Below are 25,431 nucleotides of genomic sequence, written 5' to 3' on the forward strand. Positions count from 1 at the left end.
GCAGCAACTCCGAGATCGCAACCATCCCAGTGAAAACAAAAAGGGACATTGTTAGGGAACAGCGTAGTGGAGCAAGACGCAGAGAAGACAGAGAAAACGGAGGGAAAGAAAGAGACAGAATAAAGACAGAAAAGACATTATAACTCACCTGGAAGACAGCAAGCAGAGTCGGAGTCACAGCCGGTCTGGACCTGACATAAGGACACACGGACCAGTGAAGCAACTAGGTCCACGGAACGCCCGCACCAACCATGCACCCCTGCACAGAGACGCAGGACGGAGAGTTCAACGCACAAAAACCTAAGGTGAGCAATAACCCCAAGGGAGGGGATTTGGACGAGAGGGAGGTGGGAGTCCACCCATCACAGAACCTGTATCTTAACCCTTCATTCTCCTGTTATAGGCGCTACCCAATGTCTGGCACATAACCAAACAGAGAGGGGTCCGGGATAGCGCTCAGACCTCCATCCAGTATCGTGTGGCGCCCCCGTGGATACCAGGTGACCGTAACAGCTATGTAGTGAACTTCGACAAGTCGGAGGTGATGCCAGTTTGTCCTGATATACCTTCGGATCCGGGGGGTACATCTCTCTTTACAAATTGCAACATGATTCCATTCCGCACCTGGGAATATATGGTTTTGCTGACCTGCAGAAGATAGCCCTTATGATATGATAGTTTATTTATATAACGTCTATACACAATGTGTTTCAAAGCGCTTCACAGCAAGGGAGGGAACAAAGGAAAAATACAAGACATTCAATATGGCCCTGAGCAACAGGAATGTGAAAATAACTATTGTACTCGGCCTAGCGACATTTCAGATAGTGCAAGAGCTAAACACAGATAAGGAAGGAATGGGTGAGGGGGGGAAACAGACAGGCAACTACCTGACGACATTTCTGGTAGAGCCGGGAATTACATAAGGGGAGGTAGAGGGGGGACAAGGGGGAGAGGAACAAAACAAGCGACTATCGTACTAGGCCTGACGACATTTCAGATAGTGCTGGAGGGGGCTAGGGGTTGGAAACAGGTAGGGGAAAGGGGAGGTGACAGACAAAGCTGCTATCATACTAGGTCCAGGGACAATTTTGATAGTTAGTGCATCAAAAAAGAAGGGAGGTGGGAGGAGCGGAAAATATAAAACAGTGAGAGGGGGAGACAGAGGGGAGAGAGAAACAGTTGCAGAAGTCAGAAAACACAATGTTGCAGAGAAAGAAATACAAGCAAGGATTAAGATGGCGATAAGCAGAACATGAAACTGGGCCACAATACGTACGGGTTGAGAAGGCGAAGCACAAGAGTCAAAGTGACCAGAGGTTAAAGACGCAAGGTCCACATGTGTACGAGTTGAGAAGGCGTGGCACAAAAGTCAGGGGTCCAGAGTCAATCCAAGTAATTGCAACAGGTCGGTGAAGGAGAGACCAACAGTGAATCAAGACAACTCCTGCAGTGATGAGGTGAAAAAAGGGGGGGTAGAGAAGGAAGTAGAGAAAAGGACGCAGGAAGAGAAGGGGGGTACATCACAAAGTAGCAAGGGCAGAGGGGGTGAGGGGAGGGGAGAAACAGGGGCTGAGGTGGGTGAGGGGGAGCACAGCAGACAACATGGGGGAAAAGGGAGGGGGGCACAAAGGACATCACAGGGGACGAGGGAGGGGGAGAGCGGCTCACAGACATCATAAGGGACGTGGGGCTCACATGACATCACGGGCAGAGGGGAGTGGGGCTCAGAAGACATCACAAAGGGGTAACAGAGGACATCACGGGGGACGAGCGGGGCAACAAATAACCTCACGGGGGACAACAAAGGACCTCACGGGCATGAGGGGGGCTCACAGATATCACAGGGGTGAGGGGGGCTCAAAGACATCATGGGGGATGAGGGGGCAACAAAGGACCTCATGGGGACAGGGGGGCTCAAAGATATCACAGGGCGAGGGGGGGGTAACAGAACATCACTGGGGACGATGGGGGCTCACAGACATCACATGGGGGAAAAGGGGGTAACAGAGGACATCACAGGGAATAATGGGGGCTCACAGACATCACAAGGGGTAAGGGGGGTAACAGAAGACATCAAGGGGGATGAGGGGGCAACAAAGGACCTCACGGGGGACGAGGGCGGCTCACAGACATCACAGGGGCAAGGGGGGAACAGAGGACATCACAGGGAATGAGGGGGGCAACAAAGGACCTCATGGGGGATGAGGGGGCTCACAGACATCATGGGGGATGAGGAGGTAACAGAGGACATCATGGGGGACGAGGAGGGCAACACAGGACATCATCTGGTATGAGGGGGGCAACAGAGGACATCATGGAGGACAAGGGAGGCAACAAAGGACCTCAAGGGGGAAGAGGGGGCTCACAGACATCACAGGGGACGAGGGGGTAACATAGGACATGATGGGGGACAAGGGGGGGCATGAACAAACATGGAAACAGGCTAAGAGGGGTACCTCATGATCCGTAACGAACAGGGAACAAACAGGGGCCTTAGTAGGTGGGCCTTGGGGAGGGGGGCCGGCATCCACCTGCTGGCATTCGGATTGGCAAAAATCAACATTGCAACAGCCAATCACGCTGCAGCAGCAGTTGTGCCTGAGGACACAAAGGGGAGGAAGATTTGAGTCGCAATCTTGGAAGGTGGTAGAATGTACACAGCAGAGGAAAGGCCGGGCAAAACAACAGGTGATGGCCATGGCGCACACTCACCATGCTGATGAAAATGCAGGCAGGATAACAACAGTGCATGCACTGCAATTAGGACAAGTCATCTTCAGGCAGGCTGCAAGCTCCAAGTGGAGCCAGCCTGGGTCCATGAGAGGCGGCAGTCCCCTGTCATCGAGAGCAGCCTCGCAGTGTGTAGGCGAGTCCACAGAGAGAAGATCCGGAGGCAGGTGGAGGGAGAACTATGTTCTAGTAGTGTATCATATCAGTGCAGCTCTAAATCCTTGGAATAAGTTTTCCCCTCAATTTCGGAGTGGATCAATGCGGTCAAGATGAACTCCCTCCCCAAGATCACTTAGTTCAAATGATCCCAATGCCGCAGGGACAAGTGTGCTAGATCAGCTTGAAAAAGATACTGCTAAATCTATATTGAAACATAAAAATTCACAGATTGCACTTAGAATAATTCAGGCAAACAAAACAAATGTTGTGTTGGTGCTTCCATATTTGGGCGCTACCACTTGGCGGCCCATCTTGAGTGGGACAAAAGATGTCTGTTCAATGATGATTGAACAAGCTGGTTGCCAATAGACCGCCCTCCAACCATTCACTCTTCAGGAAGCTCTGGTGATCCCCTTAAGCAAATTTCCAGGTGAGATTAAGCAACACTTGATTGTAGGCAACACCATCACAAGTTGTCACAGCCGCTGGCGACTGGCGTGTGTGGAGGAGGTGGAAACAAGGACGCCATTAGACTGTGCCGCCACGTTTCATTTTCTACGTGTTTGACGGTCTAGTTTTTTTCTTTCCAACATGGCCGCCACCGATAGTATTTACCATTCGTCTGTCGGCGGCTCGGCGCGTTGCAACTGTGCTTATTTCCTCCGTTGCGTGCGCTCGTTTGCTACCTTCCCGGCGGTGTTCTAGTTTAACTCCGCCCGCTACTCCAGCTATTTTGCTCACCCTCTTTCTACTCCCTGGCTCTCTCTCCCTTCCCTTGTATCCTGCCTCCCTTTGTCTTGCCTGAGCATATCTATTTGCTTCCTTCCCCGTTTGCCTATCCAATTAGGATCTCTCCTGTTCTCGCTGTGTTTTCACCCCGTGGATCTTCCACCAGTCATCCTCCAGGAGCGACGATCCTGTGCCTCTTCTTCCAGTGGACGTTCCTCCACCCGCTTCTTCAATCTGCAGACACTCCTGAGACCTCAGCCAAGTCTTCTGACAGCTTCTCCGGCGTCTACTCATCTCAAGGGTTTTTTTGAGCAAAGGCTTTTTCCCCTTGCAACATCTGGCTGTCACAGAGGGGAGACACTGGATCTCTTGATCTAGAGTCACGGTGGCTTCCTTTCGAGGCAGACTCTATCTACTCAAGAAAAAGAAGCCCAACGCTCGACACACCCGAAGGAAGAATTTGGACTATTCAACCTCATCAGGTGAGGAGGAGGGGAGATCGGGGGAACTCTGGTACTTAAGTGAAGAGGAAGATATTGCTGAACCTTTTGCCGATTCCATTGATCAAACCGTTAGCCCTGATAGCCTGCAACGCCAAGGTGAAGATATGGCAACACCACAACAGCTGCAAGAGCTGGTGGCAGCTGTCCAAAACCTAAATGTGGAAGTTCAGGCACTCAAGTCCGACAACGCGACCCTCCAGAAAAGAGTAGCCGCCAGGGAACAACAGGCATTAGATTTACCCCCTCTACCATTGGTGTCTGGGAAGTTTGATGGCTCAGAAAAGAAGGTGAAGTAATTTTTGGAAGCCTGTAATATTCACTTCACCTTCTGACCAAACGCATTCTCCACTGATCATGCCAAGGTGGGTTTTATGATAACCCATATGACGGGGAATGCTTTGGCATGGGCAACTCCATTGGTAACCCTGTCCGGCCCGGTTCTACAAGACTACACGGCATTTAAGGATCTTCTAAAACAGACCTTTTTTCGGACAGAATGTGCACATGTAGCCAGCGAAGACCTTCTTGATGTGCGCCAAGGAAGATCTGATCTACTTACCTACATTTCCACTTTCAAGAAGCTGGCTGCAGAGGCTGGCTGGCAAGAACAGGCCCAGTACACCATTATACGTAGGGGTTTGCGGGAAGAGCTAAAGGACGAACTTGCCCGGATCCCTCATCCTGACACCTTCTCGCATCTTCTAACAGCTGTTCTAAGAATTGATGTCCGTCTGACAGAACGGAAGAACGAAAAGAAAAAGACCCAAAGCTCTACTCCTTTCTCAGAGACACACGCTTCTACCTCCTCACCTGCTACACGAACTGCCCGAGATGAACCCATGCAGATAGGGACTACCAGAGCCCCATTAACGGCAGAAGAAAAAAAGAGGAGACGAGAAGGAAGGCTTTGTTTGTATTGTGGTTCAGCTAATCACCTATTGAGAGATTGTCCAGATGTGCCCCCAAGGAGGTCGGGAAACGAACGCCCTTGGTAGTTGGTAGGACGGACTACCGAGGGGCATTTCCGTGTTCCTACACCACTCTCTCTATAACCTCTTCCCATGTGGCTGAAGATTTACGTCTGATGGTAATAGCTATCAAACTCTGCTTTCGAGAAAAAGAAGTAGACACTCAGGCACTACTGGATTGCGGAGCTGCGTGAAATTTCCTGGACACCTTATGGGCGGATAAGGTGGGTCTGCTCAGGATTGCCAAGAAAGAGGATCAAAAGGTGAAAGGAGTTGACGGTACTCCTTTATGTTCCGGACTCATCACTCATACTACTGAGGAAGTTCAAGTATCCATACAGCAACACACTGAGTTGATAAAGTTCGACATAATCTGTGCAGCCCATTTCCTGGTCATTTTGGGGATCGGCTGGCTCCGGAAGCACAACCCTGCAGTAGACTGGACAATCTATTGAGTTTTCACTCTAAATATTGCCAAAAAGAATGCCTACCAGAGCCTTTGTTCGAAACTGTCAAGACCGTGGTCGCGGCCGAAAGGAGTTCTATTCATTGTATTCCGGTGAGTTTTTCTGAGTTCTCTGAGGTCTTTCATGAACAAATTCCCATCAGACTTCCTCCAAATAGACCCGAGGACTGTTGCATAGACCTAATCCCTCAGGCATTGGTTCCTTTTGGTAGGATGTATCCCCTCTCTATGTCCGAGAAGGCTGTACTCCGGAACTACCTCGATGACAACCTCGCAAATGGACTGATTCGTCCTTCCAAGTCACCAGCCGGGGCCTCATTATTTTTCATACCCAAGCAGGATACCTAGGAACTGAGGCCCTGTATCGACTACAGAGGTTTAAACAAAGTGACGATCAAGGATCGCTACCCTATGCCCATCATTTCAGAAATTTTGGAAGCAGTTCAGGGCTCAGTGGTATTCACTAAGCTCGACCTACGGAATGCTTATCATCTGCTCCGAATTAGGACCGGGGATGAGTGGAAAACGGCCTTTCGCACTCCCTACGGTCTGTTTGAATACCAGGTCATAAAATGAAGTGAGAGAGGAGGGCACCACTTATGAATTAAGTCTTTTTAGTAGTTGCATTCGATGATGAAAAAATATGTTGAAGTATATTCAAAAAATGTTTTTGCCTGGAGCAGCCAGTCCATAAAAGGTCCTGTAGCACTAGGATCTATTCAAACAGAAAATCTCCAAAAAACAAAGTGTCTACACTCTGTTAGGAAAGGCGCTTCACAGTTAGCCCCAATTAGGTTGCTTATCTTAGATTCACTGTAGAGTATATCAAAAATGTTAATAAAAAAAAATTCTCAAAAAGTAGTAGGTTTCATAGCAGGAAATGTTTAATGCACATTCCTGAAGTATCTGCTGTTACAGTATATCTTTGTAAATCACACGATGAGTGTTCATCTGAGATTGCCCATAATACTCTGGTGCCAATGCATTTCGGTTAAAACCTTCATCAGGGCGGTATTATAGCAAAACTGATATCACATGACTTTTATAGTAACATCATTAACAGAATATATCACAATACACACATAGCAATCAAATAGGAAAAGTGTTTACAAAAGCACATACCGGTTTGTGTACCACATCCGCGTATATAGATAATGGGGAGAATAAAACAAAAATGCATACTAATTAGTTTACTGTTATGATTGTGCCTGTTCTGTTTATATTTCAGCCTTAAAAGGCAAGTCATACCTTAGTAATGCCAAGAAACGTTAGGATCGTGAAGTTGTACAGTTGCACAACGAGTAAATCTACAAGAAAAGAATAGATGTAACTCTAAGTCGCCCTCGCGGACATCAAAGGATAAAGCTTATTCAACACTGTAGATAGCTGTGCTTACCGAGCAGCTTGAAAGACGTGTGTGCCGAGAGAGCTGCATCAAATGCGCTCGCGCTCGCAATTACTTTCGTTTTAAACGTTTCCATGGAGACGGTGCGAGGCGTCGCGGTCCGGTAGGAACACGTACGCCTCGCGCCCCACCCCCGGGTGCAAGCCCTGGGGCGGGGATGTCTCCATGGTAACTGGCGTTTGGACTAAGCCTTCGCGTCTCTTGCCTGCATGGACTGTTAGTAACTGATTCGTGTTCAGAGAGAAATGCGTACGTGAATAGTTTCAAATGCATTTTCCAAGGGATACACGCATCAGGGTAATTCAAATGGTGCTATCTAGTATCATTGTAGTGACAATGATAGTGTTATAAATATAATAGGCCCTGTTAGAACAAATGAGGGTACCTGGGGTATGTGCGCTATATTATGAAAGGGAGACAAGTTGCTGTCACATTTTGTACACTAGGTACAACGATCAACCTAGCCTCATAAAAAACCTTCCATATAGCCAAATGTTGAGGGTGAAAAGATTGGTAAGTGACCCAGAAAACTACCAGATGGCCATCCAAGAAATGGGCAAGAAATTCTTAGACAGAGGATATTCAGAAGAAGAGATAAGCACAGCTCAAGCTCGTGCAGCCACCCAGAAAAGAGAAGACTTACTGAAAGTCAAGACAAAGCAGGATCAAGCTCCCCCACTCGTCTATGTTTCCAAATATTCACGTCAAAGTAATCGCATCAAATGCATTATTAAGAAACATTGGAACACACTACTTTTTGATCATCGAGTGGAACACTTGTTTAAGGAAGCTCCTACATTTGCTTACCAGCGGAGCCGAAACTTAAAAGACAGATTAGTCAAAACGAAACCAGCGCTGAAGAAGAAACTCACAGAAAAAATTGGGACATTCCCTTGTTTGAATTGTAGCAATTGTGGCTATGTAACTAAAGGGGAAACAATTAAACATCCCCATACAGGGGAGACAATCAGACTCAAGAATTTCGCTACATGTGATTCCTACAATGTAATTTATGCCATTAAATGTCCTTGTGGACTGTACTATGTGGGTCAGACACTAAGAGTAGCCAAAACTAGATGGAATGAACACAGATCATGCATAAGGAACCACAATCCAAACTCAGCGGTATCAAGACATTGGGATGAGAGGAAACATAACTTGGCCCAGATCCGCTTTGTAATTTTAGAAGTGGTTTCTAAAAGCGATACGCATGAGAATTTCCAAAGGAAGATGGACCAGAGAGAAACCTTCTGGATTGACCGCCTTGGCTCCCTCACTCCAAAGGAACTCAATGAAGAAATAAACTACATGTGCTTTCTGTAGAACCATTCGGAGTAATTGAATTAACAGTCTAAGCAATATTGTTGATATTCTTTCATGCAAATGTGGACCCTCTGTTCCTTGCTTCTAGGGCTCCCTGTCATATGCCTGTTGTGTATTCACCTTAATTGCGTTGCAACTTTTGAACTTTCTGATTCAGCCTAGTTACCTCCGTCACAATGGAGGCGCACATTGTAAACATCATTTACTTCACTTCCACAGATTTTGATCCACTTGTTGGCCCATTTTAGATCTAAGTAAAACGAATTAGCTTAATGTAAAATTGGTAATATCTATCTGCTTTTCCAGATAGTATTTGCATTTACTTAACATGCTCGTAATGGGGCAGACTTAGTTTTGGTCGTTGTACCTAGTGTACACAATGTGACAGCAACTTGTCTCCCTTTCATAATATAGCGCACATACCCCAGGTACCCTCATTTGTTCTAACAGGGCCTATTATATTTATAACGCTATCATTGTCACTACAATGATACTAGATAGCACCATTTGAATTACCCCGATGCGTGTATCCCTTGGAAAATGCATTTGAAACTATTCGCGTACGCGTTTCTCTCTGAACACGAATCAGTTACTAACAGTCCATGCAGGCAAGAGACGCGGAGGCTTCGTCCAAACGCCAGTTACCATGGAGACATCCCCGCCCCAGGGCTTCCACCCGGGGGTGGGGCGCGAGGCGTACATGCTCCTACCGGACCGCGACGCCTCGCACCGTCTCCATGGAAACGTTTAAAACGAAAGTAATTGCGAGCGTGAGCGCATTTGATGCAGCTCTCTCGGCACACACGTCTTTGAAGCTGCTCGGTAAGCACAGCTATCTACAGCGTTAAATAAGCTTTATCCTTTGATGTCCGCGAGGGCAACTTAGAGTTACATCTATTCTTTTCTTGTAGATTTACTCGTTGTGCAACTTTACAACTTCACGATCCTAACGTTTCTTGGCATGACTAAGGTATGACTTGCCTTTTAAGGCTGAAATATAAACAGAACAGGCACAATCATAACAGTAAACTAATTAGTATGCGTTTTTGTTTTATTCTCCCCATTATCTATATACGCGGATGTGGTACACAAACCGGTATGTGCTTTTGTAAACACTTTTCCTATTTGATTGCTATGTGTGTATTGTGATAGATTCTGTTAATGATGTTACTATAAAAGTCATGTGATATCAGTTTTGCTATAATACCGCCCTGAAGAAGGTTTTAACCGAAATGCATTGGCACCAGAGTATTATGGGCAATCTCAGATGAACACTCATTGTGTGATTTACAAAGATATACTGTAACAGCAGATACTTCAGGAATGTGCATTAAACATTTCCTGCTATGAAACTTACTACTTTTTGAGAATTCTTTTTGATTAACATTTTTGATATACTCTACAGTGAATCTAAGATAAGCAACCTAATTGGGGCTAACTGTGAAGCGCCTTTCCTAACAGAGTGTAGACACTTTGTTTTTTTGAATACCAGGTCATGCCATTTGGTCTAGTCAACGCACCCTCGATCTTCCAAAGTTTTATGGACTGTTTGTTCTCAGATTTGCTGGGTCAGAACACGGTGGTCTACTTGGATGATATTTTAGTTTATTCACGCAACCAGGAAGATCATACACTACATGTGAAAGAGGTTCTGCGCAGACTACAGAAACATCATCTTCTGGTGAAACCAGAGAAATGTGCATTCGCTCAGTCTTCCCTATCCTACCTGGGATTCATCTTGTCTGAGAAAGGGATTACCATGGACCCGAAGAAGGTAGATTCCATCATGTCCTGGCCACCACCCTCATCGGTCAAAGACATCCAAAGGTTCCTTGGACTGGCAAATTTCTATCGGAAATTTTTTTCCTGAATTTTCTCAACTCACTCTTCCCATAACCTCTTTGCTAAAAAAGTCCTCCGGTCCTTTCATTTGGTCCAAAGAGGCTGATGACAGCTTTCTCAGTTTAAAGCGAAGATTCTGCACAGCCCCCATATTGAGACAGTCCGATCAACACGACCCTTCATTCTGGAGACGGATGCTTCTGCTGCGGCTGTGGGAGCCCTTTCTGCAATGTGACAAAGACCATGAATATCCAGTAGCCTACTTTTCAAAGACCTTGAGCCCCAGCCAACGCAATTACTCTGTCATAGAAAGAGAACTTCTTGCTATGAAATTGGCTTGCCTAGAGTGGAGGCATTTACTCCAGGGGAGTCTACATCCGTTTCAGATACAAACTGACCATTAGAATCTCCAAATACTCAAGCAACAAGAATGTTATAACACCCGACAAGCTAGATGGGCGCATTTCTTTGCTCAGTTTCATTTTTCGATCACATTTATTCCAGGCTCCCAAAATCAGATCGCTGATGCCTTATCCTGCAGAGACGATGTTAACCAGACCTACAAAAAAGAACTGATGTTTCCCCATACTCGGATCATTTCTGCTGTGACCAATTTTTTGCAAGAAGTAAGAGAATCGCCTCTTGATGATCCAACCCTCGGCCTTGGAAACAAACCAGTCGATACCAGAGATGGTCTGCACTTTATACGCGGAAGATTGTTCATTCCGTCCCAAAAACTCAGACTACGAGTCCTTCAGTGGTGTCATGACACTAAGACTGTCGGACATCAAGGAGTACGTGGTACCCTAGAATTGCTTCAAAGATCTTTCTATTGGCCAAATATGAAGGCTGATGCCCAGGCCTATATACAGTCCTGTCTGGTATGTTTACAGAGCAAGCACTCTACCCTATGGCCTTTGGGGTTGTTACAACAAGAACAGATCCCTCTGGGTTCCTGGAAATACATATCAACTGACTTCATTGTTGAATTACCTATTTCCCGAGGCTGCACATGTATAATGGTAACCATGGTCTCTTATACCAAGCTGGCGCACTTCTCTCCACTGTCTAAGATACCATCAGCCTCAGTCATGGCCGAAGTCTTCCTCAAGGATATCTTTAGGCTGCACGGGCTTCCCCAGAAGATTGTATCTGATCGAGAGAGTCAATACACCTCCAAATTTTGGACCGCCTTTTGCAACCTACTGGGTATTGAGAGAGCACTTTCTTTGGGATTCCACCCCCAAACCAATGGCCAGACCGAAAGGTTAAACGGAAACTTGGAACAATACTTAAGGTGCTTTATCAACCAGCAACAGGACAACTGGGTAGAACTGCTTCCCACCGCAGAGTTTGCATACACCAACGCAGTCCATACTGCTATTGGTGTTAGCCCTTTCTATTGTACCTACGGTTTCCATCCTCAATCCATCGTACCTACTTTTTGGAGAGAAACAAACATCCCATCATTAGAGACTACTCTCGAGCAGCTAAAGGAAGCCCATAACACAGCCAGACAGAGTCTACAAGAAGCCAGCAGACGCTACAAGGAGCAATCCAATAAACATCGGAAACAAGTACCTGCTTGGGAAAAGGGCTCTAAGGTCATGCTGTCCACCAAGTTTTTGCCTCGTTGGGTCAGTCCATCCAAACTATCTCCCCGGTACATTGGTCCCTTTGAAATACTGTCAAGGATCAATCCAGTTGCCTGCTAGGGGCGTGGCTAACTGCCATGTAGAGCGGACATTTCTCTTGTGAGCTCTGTGCCGATGTGCCATCATAAGCTGTTTTTCATGCATTTTTGATAGCTTTTAAACGTCGCAACCTGCACCATTCGATCCCATCCGCAATCATTTGACCCGTCTCTCAGATGGCTGGGGACAACCAACGCCGTCATACGCCGAGAGAGCAGTGCCGGAGCAGAGAACGAAAATGACGGCTCCCGCGTCCTGAGTCTCGAGGGACCGGAGCGCGCCTGCACCGCAGAGGACGTCGCCCACCGGAGCGCATAGGGGAGCCGGAGCGCATAGGGGAGCCGGGGCAGCCAGCCTGTGCCGGGGTCGAAGGAGAGGAGCGGAAAAACTGCGCTCGCAGACAGAGCGGGCCGGCCCCTGGGCCTTCATCCAGCAGCGTCCTGCCCGTGGAGCGTGGCGGAGCCCCGCAGAGCCCTGACAAGACCAGCAGCCGGCCGGTGCCGCGAAGGTAAGCGGGCGGGGGGGTAACCACCCCCGACTCGTGCTTCGGGAGCGGAGCGATAGAGGACCCGCGGTCACATAGTGCTCCGTCCCCCTGGCCTCCCCGAGTTGCTGGGACCTCGGCCCCCACCTCCCCTGCCAATGCAAATCTACATTAGGGAGAGCCACAGGAGTGGATCCCAGTAGTACCCCGTCGCCTGGAACCGCCTTGCGCCCTGACACCGAGAGCGGCCCAAGCCCGGCGCACCGTGCACACATAAGAACTGGTGAGCCCACGGGCGGCCATAGCTGACCCGCTGCCCAACATTGACTACACCCATAGGACGGGGTGTGGGCACTGCGCAACTCCCTGACCCCGCCACCTGCCACCTCGGATGTACGGAGCCCCACCTTGGCGCCCAGAAATCACTGCCTAAAGGCCGCACTGCTCACTCACCACGGAAAGGGGGTGCCAAACAATTGTAATACAGCGAGGGATCGGAGCACAACCACCTTCGAGCAGCCTGCGTATTACCCCTTCCTTGACACCTGGGACGGGCGCTGTCTCCCGCCTCACTGGGCCGAAGCTTCTCCCCCCTCTACGGCGACCCCTGGGCCCCCTTGGGACACCCGAGCAGCCTCACACCTTCACCTCGACCCTGGGCGGTATGGCCGTGTGGGCCCTGCAACAACAGTGAGAAGCACCCCTCGTGACTGCGACTAGCGGCCTACCACCTGCACCCCTGGCGCCCTTGGAGCGAGTGGACTGTGTGCTCACAAGATGACTGGTAAAAACGGCAGGCCCAAGCAGCGACAGACCACCATGGACACTTACGCAGCCAGCGAATCTTCGAACCTTGAGAGCTCGAACAGAGCGACCACAGACGTTCAATCGGACCCTACGGCAACGACGACACACGAACCCAGTAACACCCAGCTCCTCGAAGCCATCAGACTACTCCAAACAACGATGGAACATATAATCGATGCCGTTGCCATAGACCGGGGCCTCCTGCGCCAGGATGTCCGCTCCTTAGCCGGCAGGACTCAGGTGCTCGAAACAAAAGTCAAAGAAAATACCGAATCCAAAACGCACCTCCTCCGAGACGTCGACGAGCTCCAACAAAGGGTCAAGAACTTGGTAGATAGGGCAGAGGAAGCGGAGGGAAGAGCCCGGCGTAATAATATTCGTCTCCTCTGACTGCCGGAGGGTTCTGAGGGCTCCGACCCGGTGTCCGGACATTTGGTCGAAAGACATTTGGTCGACGGAATTTGGTCGAAAACCAAATGGTCGAATTTTTGTTTTTATTTATATATATTTTTTTTAGGTTTTAGTTTAGGGAAAAAAAGGGTTTTTTAGAAAAAAAAGGGGGTTGGGGGGGGGGACCTCCCCCCCAAAAAAAAAATGTGAAAATAAAAAATACAAAAAATTCGACCATTTGGTTTTCGACCAAATGGTTTCGACCAAATGTCCTGTCGACCATTTTTTTTCGACGAAATGTCTGGTAACCCTCCGACCCCACTAACTATGTAGAGAACCTCCTGCTACAGGAGGTGGGAGCCGGTAAACTCTCCCAAGGCTTCACCATTGAAAGGGCCCACAGATCCCTCGCTAAGAAACCTCCGCTGGGCGCCCCACCAAGGCCGGTGATAGCAAAAGGTCTTAACTACAAGGACCGAGAGGTAATCCTGGCCTTTTCCCGAGCAGGTGGTCAAACCAAACGGGACTCCGCCACAATCGCTATTTACCCTGATTATACCTTCCAGGTTCAAATGAACAGAGCCCAGTTTATACACACGAAGGCCAGATTGAAGGCAGCTGGGTTGCGTTATATGCTCCTGTACCCTTCGAGACTTAAAGTGCTGCACAACAATAGGGCACACCTGTTCGACACTCTGGCACAGGCCAGAGACTGGATGGACGGACTGCAAATACCTGATGTCGAGGAAAGAAAGCGGAAACCGAGATAACGTTTCTCCCGCCATCTTGATAGGAATCATGCAGCCTCTACCCACCGTCGGCGGGCGAATTGAGCCTCCACACAGCTGAGCAGATCCTTACAAGGAGACACTGGAGTCAAGGTTCACTCCACCCCCTGGAAAATTTCTTCCCCCTTTTTTTGGGTGTACATACCCACCCGTAGGGCACCTGGAGACCTATGCACGGTCCTACGGAGCAGAAACAGGATTGTCATAACGAGGGAGACCTCGCTGGGCTAGTTCTATGTTTGGGTTGTTTACAGTTAAGGGTGGGGGGGAACAGGGAGTTAGTACTACAGTTGGGAACTACAAACGGAATTTACCGAGACCACGGAAGCCCTCGATATGCATTGCTGCACTAACTAGATCCCGAGTCCTGCTGGCCACACATGTCCATCTACGTAACACCTATGGCTGACACAGTAAAGATTGTTACTTGGAACATCAGAGGCCTGAACAACTAACTGCCAAAAAGCTAGATGCCCTGGCCAAAACCTGGCGTGGCACCCTAGTGGGTTCTGCTTACTCCACCTATGCCAGAGGGGTCTTGATCTGGTTTGCCCCCACGGTCCCCTTCAGGCTAACTAGTACTAAATCGGACAACGAGGGGAGGATGGTTGTGGTTTGTGGCTCTATCGAGGGCAAAGAGCTATGCCTGGTTAGTACTTACGCACCCAACCACGACGCAGCTGTCTTCTTCCACTCCCTCTATACTCGGCTCACCCCATATATGGACAGAATTATGATATGGGGAGGCGACCATGACTGCACCCTTAACTCTCTACTGGATAGATCCGACAAACACGATCCCCCCTCCCCCCCGGCCAAAATACTCTCCAATCTAGTCCAACAATTACAACTCAGTGATATTTGGAGGGACCAGCACCTGGAGCAACATGAGTACTCCTTCTACTCCCCACCATATGCCGTGCATACAAGGCTAGATTATATCTTTCTCAGCCAGATACAACAGTCTGCATTTGCTGACGCGCACTATTTGCCGAGGGTACTGTCCGATCACTCTCCCCTGTTGGTCACCTGGGAGGTGTTCCCGCCAAGACCCCCCATTCCCACTTGGAGATTGAGAGCTGAAGCCCTACTTGATACAGCATTCAGAGAACGCATAAGAGACGGTACTGAAGAATATTGGCAGAACAACCTACATAGCGTTAAATACATAAGCACCGCCTGGGAGGCATATAAGGTGGTCATGAGGGGTGAGATGATCGCAGCAGTTGGGGGTGCCCAGAGATCCATCACAACCCTGTTGGAACGAGCCGAGAGAGACCTGTGTGCCCTCGAGGGCAGGGCTGACCCATCCCCTGATCATTTACTTAAAATTATTGAACTTAGACAAACCTACCTAAAGCACTGGGAAGCCCTAGGTAAACTAAGCTACGCCAAACACACAGAAAGAGTCCATGCCTTGGGGGACAAACCCGGGAAACTCTTAGCTTGGCTCTACAAAAGGGAAACCCCCAGGCCACCCATTTGCCACATACTCACACCAGACGGCACTGCCGTGCATACCCAACAGGAAATTAATTCGGTTTTCACTAACTTCTATCGCAACTTGTACTCTGAGACTCCCCCCCCCCTTCTGACACAGGGATCGAAGACGCCCTCGACATCATCAACTTGCCCAAACTAGACTCGCATATGGCTGAGACCCTTGACGAGCCATCACTACCGACGAGGTCAAGGTGGCAATTAGATCGCTACCAGCGGGGAAAACCCCGGGCTCGGATGGCCTCCCCGGGGAGTTCTATAAAACCTATGAGGAAACACTCGCCCCAATATTAGCTCAGGTCTATAGTGAGGCTTTCGAGCGTGGCGCCCTCCCGGATTCCCTGAGCGAGGCCGTGATAATACCCCTACTCAAGCCAGGGTAGGACGGGGCAGATTGTGGCTCATACAGGCCCCTCTCTATGCTAAACGTAGACTGCAAGATCCTCACAGCACTGCTCGCTAACAGACTACGCAGAGTGATCCCACTGTTGATTCACCAAGACCAAACCGGATATGTCCCCGGACGATCCATCACTGAGAACCTGCGTAGGTTACATCACGTCATTTATAGTACCGAGGGAAGACCACAGAAACTTGCAGTGGCGTCACTGGACGCCACCAAAGATTTTGATTCCGTGAGGTGGGAATGGCTATATGCTACCATGGCAAAGATGGGAATACGCCCCGTATTTCTGAAATGGACGCAGCTGGTTTATGCTAACCCCACTGCAAGGGTACGAACCAATAGAACCTTGTCCGCGAAATGGTCCCTACACAGAGGCACCCGTCAGGGTTGCCCTCTGTCCCCCATGTTGTAATTTATTGCCGCTGAGCCTGTAGCAGCCTACCTGAGACAGGAATATGGAGATGGGGGCATTGAAATAGATGGAACGACTCACCTCGTCTCTATGTATGCTGATGACACCCTCTTGTACTTACAGGACCCTGAACAACTCCTACCCTACATACTTGAAACCCTGGACAGCTTTCACAAGCACACCGGGATCCAGATTAATAAGAGTAAATCTTGCCTCTACCCCCTAGCTGCACTACACAGTGAAGATTATGGATCTCTCCCTCCCCTAGACCTCGAATGACAGGCGACATTGTTCAAATATTTGGGGTTAACTATACATCGAAACCACGGCACAGAACATATTCTTAACACCCTAAGGGCCAAAGACTCCCTTTCAAAATCCATGGAGTTTTGGGGGCGGCTCCCGCTTTCGGTGGCTGGGAGGACGGGCCTCCTTAAGATTGTCGCCCTACCCCGCCTATTGCATAACTTTACTAACATTCCCTTCTACATCCCCCCCGAGTTCTTTAAAGACCTCAACAAACTCTGTAGGGGCTTCCTCTGGCAGGGAGGCAGGCACAGGGTGGCATTGGAAACTCTCCAGAGACCTTACGAGAGGGGTGGGCTGAAGATTCCCAATTTCGAACTCTACTTCCTTGCTAGCCAGTTAAGACACATTGTGCGGTGGATGGCCGATGAAAGCACAACAGACACTCGCCTCCTCCAGCCTGCCCTCACCCAGCTGTTACTTAGGGATTTTCTGTGGACCAGAAAGAGTGCCCTCGAACATTGCCCTTACCTCGTTAAGTTGGGGATCCGACTCTGGAAAAGGGCCTGCAAGCTAGTCGGGTCTGAGGATCCGTACTCCCCACAGATCCCCATTGCAGCACTCATGTCCAATCATTCCTGGAGACAACTCGAGACTCGTACACAATGGGAGCCCTTCGGGGTGGCCACACTGGGGGACCTGATCCAAGAACAGGCGGTTTTGGCCTTCCCGGATCTCTACGAGGCCACGGGCCTCCCGGCCGGGCAATTTCTGTTGCACAGAGCGGTCATACAGGCCTTAAATAGCAGATGGCCGGTCGCTATCGACCAGACTGATGAAAACAAATGCATCAAAACAATACTGAATGCTGCTGAGGGGGGCCACGAAACCTCACGTATCTACGAAGCCCTACTATGGGGCTTCACCAAAGATGACCTCAAATGCCGGGACAAATGGGAGACCGAATTAAACCTTGTTTTCGAAGACAAAGCCTGGGGTGATATAACCCACTACCACAAAAAAATCTCCCGAAACGCCCGCTTACAGCTCATCCAACTGTATATTATGAACAGAGCGTACCTCACCCCGGAAGCTATATCAAGGTTTACCGGCGCAGGCACCCAATCATGTCCCAAATGCAGTGAGCCCAAGGTTGGTATGACCCACATGTTCTGGGGATGCCCAGTGATTAGAGAGTTCTGGACACAAGTGAAGGAAAGAGTGGCTGGTGCAGACATTGACATCATAGTGGATGAACCCTCGGCATGTATCCTGGGCGGGTATAGGCGCAGCAGGAAGAATAAATCCCTCAATAAGCTTAGAGACCTTAAATATATAACAGCCAAAAGGCGCATAGCCATGGGGTGGAAAAGCCCCAGAGGCCCGATTATGCTCCTATGGTGGGAGATCTTGCGAAATGGATCACAGCTGAAACCGCGGCATGGGAGACGGCGATCCAAGTACAGAGACTTGATTCTAGCGAGGAGCTACACCGTTGGGTGGCCTTAACAGTACCTCTGCTCCATCCAGAGTCACTGGAGGGTGAGACAATCGGGGAAGGCGACACGGGCCCGGGCATGGACTCATGATAAACAAAGGACTAACCGTGGTCTTGGAAGGGGAGGGGAGGGTTGGGTGGGGGGGAGTTGGGGACTTTACTTTTTGATATGCCTGACCTATCGCCACCAATGCCAGTTTTGTTATCTTATGTTATGAAACTAATAAAATATATTTTAAAAAAAAAAAAGGATCAATCCAGTTGCCTATCGTCTAAAAATGGCCAAGACTTTTAGGTGGATCCACCCGGTTTTCCATTCCTCTCTGCTACGCCCTGATGTACCTGATATCCGGAAGCAAGTAACTCCCAAACTATGGACCTTGCCCACTCCAGCCTCTGATGAATATGAAGTCTCTCAAATCCTAGATTCCCGGTATCACCGAAGTCGCCTGGAATACCTCATTCACTGGAAAGGATACCCTTCTTCTGAGGATACCTGGGAACCACATTCTCACATTCATTCTCCCCGTTTGTCACTTAAGTTGCACAGATTCCATCCAGGAAAGCCGGGAGGAAAGGGCCTTTGGAGGGGGCATACTGTCACAGCCGCTGGCGACTGGCGTGTGTGGAGGAGGTGGAAACAAGGATGCCATTAGACTGTGCCGCCACGTTTAATTTTCTACGTGTTTGACGGTCTAGTTTTTTTTTTCTTTCCAACATGGCCGCCACCGATAGTATTTACCATTCGTCTGTCGGCGGCTCGGCGCGTTGCAACTGTGCTTATTTCCTCCGTTGCGTGCGCTCGTTTGCTACCTTCCCGGCGGTGTTCTAGTTTAACTCCGCCCGCTACTCCAGCTATTTTGCTCACCCTCTTTCTACTCCCTGGCTCTCTCTCCCTTCCCTTGTATCCTGCCTCCCTTTGTCTTGCCTGAGCATATCTATTTGCTTCCTTCCCCGTTTGCCTATCCAATTAGGATCTCTCCTGTTCTCGCTGTGTTTTCACCCCGTGGATCTTCCACCAGTCATCCTCCAGGAGCGAAGATCCTGTGCCTCTTCCTCCAGTGGACATTCCTCTACCCGCTTCTTCAATCTGCGGACACTCCTGAGACCTCAGCCAAGTCTTCTGACAGCTTCTCCGGCGTCTACTCATCTTCGCACCAAGGGGTTTTTTGAGCAAAGGCTTTTTCCCCTTGCAACATCTGGCTGTCACAGAGGGGAGACACTGGATCTCTTGATCTAGAGTCACGGTGGCTTCCTTTCGAGGCAGACCCTATCTACTCAAGTAAAAGAAGCCCAACGCTCGACACACCCGAAGGAAGAAGTTGGACTATTCAACCTCATCAGGTGAGGAGGAGGAGGGGAGATCGGGGGAACTCTGGTACTTAAGTGAAGAGGAAGATATTGCTGAACCTTTTGCTGATTCCATTGATCAAACCGTTCGCCCTGATACAAGTTGACACTGTACCCAACGCAAATTAGTATTAAATGTCTCATGCCTCCTGCCCTTGCTATCCCTTCGGACGACACTAATCTTGGCAGATAAGAGACATCAGTGGTTCTCCCAGTGTAGACAGTGGAGGAACGTTACCATAGCCAACCTCTTTGTAGACAGGGCCCCCAAAGGCTTTCTGGAAACTAGACAAGTATAAAACCTGGCAGAGGGCCAAGTGGCTTCTCGATACCTCTATGTATGTACCTGTCAATTTTATTTCTCAATAGGTTTGGGTTGGATGTCTTGACTATGCTGGAAATGTTATATGCTGATGTATTTTTACCATGGCTGCGACTGCGTTTGACTACTGCTAAACCACATAGCTGATTTGTAACCACATGTATAGCATCTTGTATATATCCCATCACCCGTCTTCTGCTCCTTTTTTTATGTTCCTTCCAATGTTTCTTCCAACACTTCTTCCACTGTTTGTTTTTCAACGCTCTCCTGATAATGTTATGATAATGGTTAAGGTGAGGAGCATCCAAGGTTGTTGCAGTAGATCTGAATGTAGCCTCTTGTTTGGAGAACATTTCTTGTATTTTTTTTTTTTAAGTGTCCTGGATTAGAAATTGATTTCCTCTGAATGAGATCTGTTTCAATGAGGTTTGTTTTCCAAAATGTCAGTGAATAAGTCAGGTGATGTTGCTTTGTTAGCTCTGTTGCCCATGTAAAAGCACAGTGACACCAGGACAAAAACCACATGAAAATCTGAGGTTGCTCTCTGTATTTTTCTTTGAAACCTCAACACATGTATGTTACTTCTCCAATGCATTCAGTGCCACACCAATATATATGGTATAGCCAGTTGTATTTGCCATTTCAAAGAGTGTCTTGTTTCTCCAGAATTGGATCTTTCAGAGATTCACATGCTGTGAATATTCCCTGTCATCAGGCTGGGAACCCTCGGTAACATAGAGCAGTTTCAATTTAAACTGAAACGTTCAGTCACTTTTGTGCTCTAATACAGTAATTTTGGGTCATACTGCCCACAGCCAATAGGAACATCTCCCTGGAGAACCGAAGCTACAGTTAAGTAACGTATTCCTTTTCCCTGGCCACCTGCATCACCTTCTTCCGACAGAGAACCCCAAGAACCGTATTATAATTGTCTGAGGTGTTTTTGGAGGTCTGGGGGCAATCATAGGGACTTGTGGGCTCAGTCCATTTCTGTATGGTCACCAATATGCAGTGGTAGTGTCCTAGACAGAAACATAAACATGAAGAATTTATTGTTATTTACTCAAGTCACCTCCGGAATACCTAAAACCTTTACATTGTACATTCGTTCCCTTGATTTGCAGTCGTCCAGCAGGGATTCATGAGTGCCAAAAAAACCTTCATGGTGTGAGGCTAGGCCATCTTTACTTGGGGAAATTCTAACTTCAGCCGCAATCAGGTATGTGTTGAAAGGCCCAAGGACCATACCCAAGCCACAAAGGCCTGAGCCATTCTCGACTCCACTCTCTCCTTCCTCCTTCACACTCGGGATATTGCCATGAAATCCCACTTTCAACAATTCCTTTTCAAAAGAATTCTAACCTTCCCCCAGAAACTCGGTGTTACCCGAGCTCTGGTTCTCCCTAGGCTTGACTATTGCAATAGCCTTCTCTGGAATCTACCTTTGTCCACTCTGCTACCTCTCCAGCTAAGTCCGAATAGGGCAGCAGGACTTGAGAGTTATCCTTGTCCTCAAGCCCATGGACTGCATCTCTGCTGCCCTAAAAAGTCTTCACTGGCTCCCTGTTGCTTCACAGATAAAATTCAAATCCCTCTGTATCATCCACAAGGCTGTCTGGGGCTGGGGACCACACTATCTGCAACTCTCTCTTACTAAATACTCCCCCTCTAGAACTCTGCGCTCCTCTGGCACCAACTCTTTGTGTGTAAAGTGTTTTGCTAAACAGAGGGCAGGAGGGTCGATTGCTTTCCTCAACTGGCTCCCTTCTTTGGAACAGCCTACCCCTCCCTCTTCATCTTGAGCAGGACTTTCTTAAATTCCAGAAGATTCTCATGCCTTCCTCTTTACCTCCTCTTTCCTTCCCTTCCTCTCTCCTCATTTTAATCTTACAGTTGCTTGTTTGATGTCCAGGGCCCTTATGCATCCTCAGGGCCCTGACCTCCCACACCTTCTGTATATCCTCAGCACTTGCCTCGGCTCACCCTCCACCCCTGAAGAATCACACTTAGCTTACATTGCACTTCACCGGTTATTCACCACTGAGCACCCCAGCACCCATGCCATTCCCTCTCCCTTCTACACTTGCACGTTCTGAATACCCACAAGGCATAGTATGTTCGCCTTTCCCCTCCCCCACTGTATTTAATTTTTTATGTATTTTAATTGTTTCTCATTCCTTCTCCTCTCCCTGTTGCTTTGTGGGCACTTTGAAACAGTATTTACTTCCTGTATAAGCGCCTAACAAGCGGACTACAAATAAATAAATAAAATGTGAACAGATCCCAACTTGGTATACCTTTAACTGCTTCAACTGGTTATTGAACAGCTCACATTCGCTTTGTTATACCTTTAGTACCACAACCAACATAGATTGTATCCTCAGCCAAGATGATTTGCCACAATTATATTTAGCTTCCCAGTCAACATACATTGCATTGGTCAACACCCCCTTGTAAGCACTTATTCAACTTCCACCTGGTGTGCTCCCAGTCCAGGCCCACCTTTTCAATAGTTTGCAGTGCAAGTTTACTACCCTGCCCGAACAATAATGCACAACCATTATCGCTTTTGGGGTTCAATATCATCTGGTGAATGTTTTACCACAACTTCAAATTGTTCAGCAACTTGTAGCTTTAAAACTTCCAGCAACTCTTTAGGGAATACAAGACTTATTTTAGTGCTCTGTGACACTTTTCTCACAAGTTCCTTTGACTTTTGAGTTGGCACCAACTTCCACCACTGGTTGGACAACAGATGAGCAACACTCCCAACTGTCTATCAATCTTTAAATGGCCTATTTCTGCTATTAGCAATATTGGTTATTTGGTCATTGCCTGCTTTTGCCTTTCTTTTGGCTGTACAACGTTCATTCATCAACCGTTTTGTTTTTTGCAGTTGTTTGCCCCTGATTTTGTTGCTGCAACACTCATTGAAAAATATGGTGGGCTGATAAAGGGATATAGGGAACAGGTTGTAAATAGCTGTGAAGGGTGGTCTGTGAGGCTAACCACCCACCAAAAATAAAAATAAAAAGGTTTGTTTTTGTGGCAAAATATCAGTGCCAAAAGAATCAGCAAAAAATAAACGGGCAAAGGAATGACATAGAACCCTTTTGGCTTGGGTAATGCGTGTCTCCTTTTGCCATGTTGCCCTGTTATAGCGTTGGGCTATCAACAAACTCACATTTATAATAACAGTGTATTGGCTTTTGTCTGATGTGGTTTCACTGCTTTTTAGAACTTTGGTATTCAAAAATACTTTGTAAAGCTTTCTTGCTCGCTCTCTATCATACGCAAGCGTTTCTCATTCACTGAACACTTTCCTCACATACGCGGATGGGGTTCAGTATCATCTGGGGAATGTTTTACCACAACTTCAAATTGTTCAGCAACTTGAAGCTTCAAAACTTTCAACAACTCTTTAGGCAATACAGGACTTATTTTAGTGCTCCGTTACACTTTTCTCACAATAATGCTCCTCTCCATCTGGGTCTTTCTCTCAGAAGGGTCACTGTTGTGACGCTCTTGTTTCCCCACTACACAATTTACCAATGACTGATATGAAAAGGGTTTTGTACCTCGCTTTGTTTACTTGTATAAAATGAGTTCACACCAGTTTCCACCACAGGTTGGACAACAGATGAGCAACACTGTCTATCAATCTTTCAATTGCCCTTTTCTGCCATTGTCTTTGATAGCGCGAGTTTCAAAAGTGCTCTTCCAGTCTCTTTCAATCACACACGAGCATCTCTAACCTTTAACTCGCTGAACACTTTCCTCGCACACGCGGACGGGGAAGGAATGCTCCGGGGTCACACGCAAGCTGTGGACTGAATGGGTAAGTCAGGCTCTCCTTTTCCTCTCGCCGCTTGCAGGATTCTTCTTCGTTTGGCTTCTCAAGTGGCAGTAAACCTTTCCTTTGAGTTTGCCGCCATCGAGAAATTGAGCCTTCGATGCTCCGTATATTGTTTGGTGCACGCCTGCCACCAGAAACCTTGAGGCCCTCAGGTGCACACTAGCCAACTGTGATGGCCTTTGGGAAGGGAAAACTTCCCCTGTCTTCGCTTCCCGCTGCACAGCCTCGCAGACTTGACCGCTAGAGGGCAAGCTCCCCTCTCGAGCCTTCTTGCTGCGCGACCTCTGCAACCCTGGATTTGAGAGGAACAGACCCTCTCAGGAATGGCAGTTGCTTTCGGCCACACAGTGGTACCAGCATCTTCTCTCTCCTCCCACAGTTTCCACTGCCTGCATACACCACGCTGCTTCTGTTTCCTGCTACTGCTCTCTCCTTCTCTTCTGCCACTCCTCTCTCCTTCTCTTCTGCCACTCCTGCTACTTCTCTTTCCTTCTCTTCTGCCACTCCTGCTCTCTATTGCCTGCAGCTAAGGGGGCTTTTTAAGCCTCTCAGTCTCCCTCAGGTTTGGGTCCTTCACATTAATGAGCTGACCACTCCTATAGTACTGCGCCTCTTCAGCCATCCTCCTCGTCCCAGTACTTATAGGATTATATGACTTGAAGTCCCCAACAATAAAGTAACATTTTCTAATCTGATTTTCACTTCCACACTTCAACCTGTTCTTGATGACATGTTGTATAGGAATAGCATGAAGGTTGGTAACTAAACCTGATTGAAAAGGAAAAGGCAACTCTTTTAAGTTGTTATTCTCTATGAATTCCCATTCACTGTAGCTTTGGGTGTAACAGAGGCAGGAGCAGAAGTGGCATGGAAGAAGTTTGTGGTGGAGCAGTGTGGACGGGCGCCGACCAAGGAGACAGTCAGTAAGCCAAGCGCTATGCACTTCCTCACTTCTGACTGTATACGATTCACGTGCCCTCATCTATGCAATCTTTGAGGTCTACAAGGGGTTCTTAAATCCCAAGCTTATTTTTTATTAGCATATGGTTTAAAACAAAACCTTTCGCCATTTTTTTAAAAGGGAAACAAAAGAAACAGAAAAAATACATTTCTCCAAATAACAGAACATTAAATTGTGTCCTTGTCAGGCAGTGTATCGAGGAAAACAGTGTATCAGGTGGGTTATAAATGCCATATCATATATCATACACAGTGTAAAATAATAAAGAGTTCAGTAGAAGTTCTTAGTTAATAGTTCGACCTTCTAATTTCTCAAAGACGGCTGATACAAACTACAGCAATGCAAGCGTAAGTGAAATGCTTGTACCTTTCATCATGAGCGACCATTTGTCCTTTCCGCTCACTGTTTGGTAGTTTCGAAAGAATTTTCCTAGCAGGTTGATCCTTGTGTGTTTTGTTTCATTACAAGATGGCGTGAGGTCTCCATTTTAACCTTATGCAACCTGCAGCTAAAGTCTCTTAAAGCGATTTTTTTCCTAGACTGCAGGATTTCTTTTGTTGCTACCAGATTCAGACGCAGTTTTAGGACA

This window comes from Ambystoma mexicanum, chromosome 14 (assembly GCF_040938575.1).
Source record: "Ambystoma mexicanum isolate Mex_15411 chromosome 14, UKY_AmexF1_1, whole genome shotgun sequence".
In the NCBI taxonomy this organism is placed as follows: domain Eukaryota; kingdom Metazoa; phylum Chordata; class Amphibia; order Caudata; family Ambystomatidae; genus Ambystoma; species Ambystoma mexicanum.